Here is a 3,663-nt window from a genome sequence, read left to right on the forward strand (position 1 = left end):
AAAAAAAATATAAAATACATACCACTAACAATCATAAATATTTTATCGGATTACTCGCTTACTTTACATCTAACAAAACGACTCGATGCTTGGAACAACAGCGAGATCTGCAAGGGCACAGTGAATGCGCTCAACGGTATAGAAACGAACAATAAAACGACGAAAGTGAGTTATTATTTAATCCCTGTCAATAGTGACAGAAGGAAGAAACACCATCAATATCAATTGCAATAATCTCTGACATCCCAGTCATGTAAGGAAACCCATAAAAAAGATAGATGACATCATCGTTTCTTGTTCCATCCCGTCCTGTAGTTCGGCCAGTGGGAGGCGGCGGGAGTGACATGCTACTTGGTCAAAAATGGTTCAAAGGTGTCGGTTGCATCCATCCTACGGTCTCGATCGGAAAGGACTACTAGCTTTATGCGATTTTTCACTATATCTTTCATCAGGATATTTGAATAATTTTAAATTATTCTGTCCGATGTTTCGGCAAGCATACGCCTGCCGTCTTCAGGGGCATCTCGAAGAAGTTTTTTTCAGTTCATTTTCATTCTGAAAAAATGTGGAATCCAATAAACACAAATACGTGGTGAAACATTGCAATTTTCAAGTGATGAGGTTTTAGTTTGTGAGGTTTCATTTTGTTTTGTTTCATCCTTGTCTGTTTCTAGTTTGTTCTTTTATAGCTCCTTTTTATAGATGATAGTATTTGAACAAAATTTCCATGGTGGGCTTCATTTTGCTTGATTGCTGAAGAACGTATATTGTTTAAACCAAGGCACGTCCAACATGCTTGCAATGAAAACCATAGGATTAAACAGGATAAATTTCTGCAAATTCGGTGACTTTTATGGATACTGCATCTTACCAAAATTGAGTAAGAGACTGTATTCAGATCAATATTCTGTGATGAATTTCATTGAAGAAGATCTGTTCATGTCAGGCAATTCTATCCTCATTGAAGAAGAGTGGATGCTCCTGTGATGCAATTCTTTTGTCATCGAGCTGGGAGTTGTGTACCTCTGAGGAGGTCAGATAACACCGAAACCATGGTCAGTATCTATTCTGTTTCAAGGAGCCAGCCTTTTTATCGGTCCTTTCAATGATATATAATGTTTGGCTGTTTCGATTTAGATCGTATCATTTTTTTATACTGTGTGCACGAAATGAACTAATTTCGAAAAAATTCTCGGACCTTCGACTTTTGATTCGAGGGGGAAAACAAATTCACAACCATATTACTTCAACGCGTAGTGTTACTACACCAACCCTCAGAATGGACTTGTACAAATATTTCGACTGTAGATTCTTGAGGTCGAAAGAAATACTTTCTTCCTTTACCATTTTTTCCGAAACGACTACTGAGTCGTTTCGGACTCAGAGATACAGGGTGTTGAAAAACCATAAAAAAAATCTCACAAATGGTTTCATCGAATGAAATGAATTTCGGAATATAGTTTTTCAATTATTTGATTAATCTTTTTGGAACACAAGATATCATCCACGTCTTCCAGTTTTCTCATAATGACCATTAGGTACCATAAAAATACCACAAATTCAAAGAACCCAACTCTTGAAACTAAGTTGGACGCTATCTAATGAATATTTGAACGATTTGTAAAATAACATTATTATTTATATTTTCTCCTAATTCGATGTTCGAAAATGAAAAATATCTGTGGAATTCGAAAAATTGTGAACGAATGCAATAACTCTTTTCAGAAGATCACAGATTTAGCTAGTTATTAGAAGGTAATTTTGTTTTCCCAGGGCTGGCACAGCTCATTATGAAAACTCAAAATAGCTATATATTTTTATCAGAGCCGAATCGAAAAAAATGGTATGGGAAAAAAGTATTTCTATTGACCTCATGACCTCAAGAATCTGCTGTTAAAATATTTGTAAGAGTCAAAGATTCAGCCTGTATGATACTTCAATCAAAAGGACTTTTTATCCTGCGTTTATCATATTTCATTTTTTCTCATTCAATCTATTCGTTTTCGAAATATCCACATTTCGATGATAATTGTTAAATGTTAAAAACCAGACAACAACAAAAAAATCATTGAGTAAAAATTCGATTGATTTACAAAGCATGGGAAATCCTCCGCAACCAGAATTCGAATGTGAATATTTCGAGAACCAATAAATTTAAATAAAGAACATTAAATAAGGTGAAAAGGCTTTTCCAATGAGGTTTCACTCACACCATCTTCCCCATTCAAAATTAAGGGGTTGTAACACTAACGCCCGGTTTTACCTACAAGCGATGGACGCTTAAGTTACCAACACTCGATGGTTTTACAATGATTTTGTTATAAAACTATTCTGAAATATTTTGATGAAATTTATGGAAAAAAATATGTGATTTTATTTCAGATTTACCCACACTATAGGTATTGGTTAAGTTAATCAACAATTAACCACTTTTGTGTTATTGTAAAACTCCTAACTTGTGAAATTTTCTTAAGCAGAAGTTAACCTTCGATTGTTGAACCGGGCGTAAGGGTTGAAGAGGCCACCTCTTATTTACGAGTATGTATTGATATCTAGTTAGCCTAAACCAGTTCCATGCATAAAAAAAATATTGCGTTACCATAGCAACGAACAATAACACATTAGAAATGTCAGTGTGAAGTTGAAAAAGTACCTGTATTTAAAAGGATTAAGGGGCAAGCAGATTTACGAAGATATGCTTAATACCCTTGGTGATCCATGTCCTTCGTATGCGACCGTGAAAAATTAGGCTGCAAGCTTCAAAAGAGGTGAATTTTCCATTGAAGAAGATGACCGATAGTTTTTGTGTCAGTACTGTCAGTCCCCGAAAATATCGATGCAGTTCATGACGTGATTTTATCAGACCGTTGAATTGGGCTAAAACGCATATCTGGAGCACTAAATATTTCATACGAATGCGTTCATTATATAGTTCACGTCAATTTGTATATGAGAAAAATTGCTGCAAAATGGATCCCCAACTGTTTGAATGTTAATTAAAGGCGTGCAAGGGTAGAAGCATCGCGTTCGATGCTTCTTAAACCGAATTGTTACTATGAGGGAGACTTGGGTACATTTATACGATACAAAGCACAATCGATGGAATGGCGACACTCTGGTTATCCAAGACCTAAAAAGTTTCGTGTCCAAAAATCTGCTGGAAAAGTTCTTGCTTCAGTTTTTTGGGATTTTCATGGAGTAATCATGATTGATTTTTTGGATAAGGGTAGAACAATAACCGGGGATTACTATTCTACGGAGAAAAATTAAAGAGAAAAGACGCGGAAAGCTATCCAAAGGTGTTTTGTTTTTGCAGGACAACGCCCCTGCACACAAATCTCATGTTGCCATGCAGAAAATTCGTGATTTAGGGTTTGAATTACTAGAACGCCCACCTTATTCACCAGATTTGGCTCCATCCGACTGAAAAAAAGTTTAAACGGTCGTAAATTTTCTTCAAACGAGGAGGTAATAAAAGCTGTGGAGGTCTGGTTTACAGAGCAAGAAGAAGAATTTTTTTTGAAAGGTCTAGAGACGTTGCAGGTTCGCTGTAATGAATGTATCTATTTAAGAGGAGAATATGTTGAGTAATAAAATATTTTGACATTGAAATTTTGTTTGCTTCTATAGTAGGCTAAGAATTCTTCAATATATTCTCGTATA

The sequence above is a fragment of the Coccinella septempunctata genome, chromosome 2 (assembly GCF_907165205.1).
Source record: "Coccinella septempunctata chromosome 2, icCocSept1.1, whole genome shotgun sequence".
In the NCBI taxonomy this organism is placed as follows: domain Eukaryota; kingdom Metazoa; phylum Arthropoda; class Insecta; order Coleoptera; family Coccinellidae; genus Coccinella; species Coccinella septempunctata.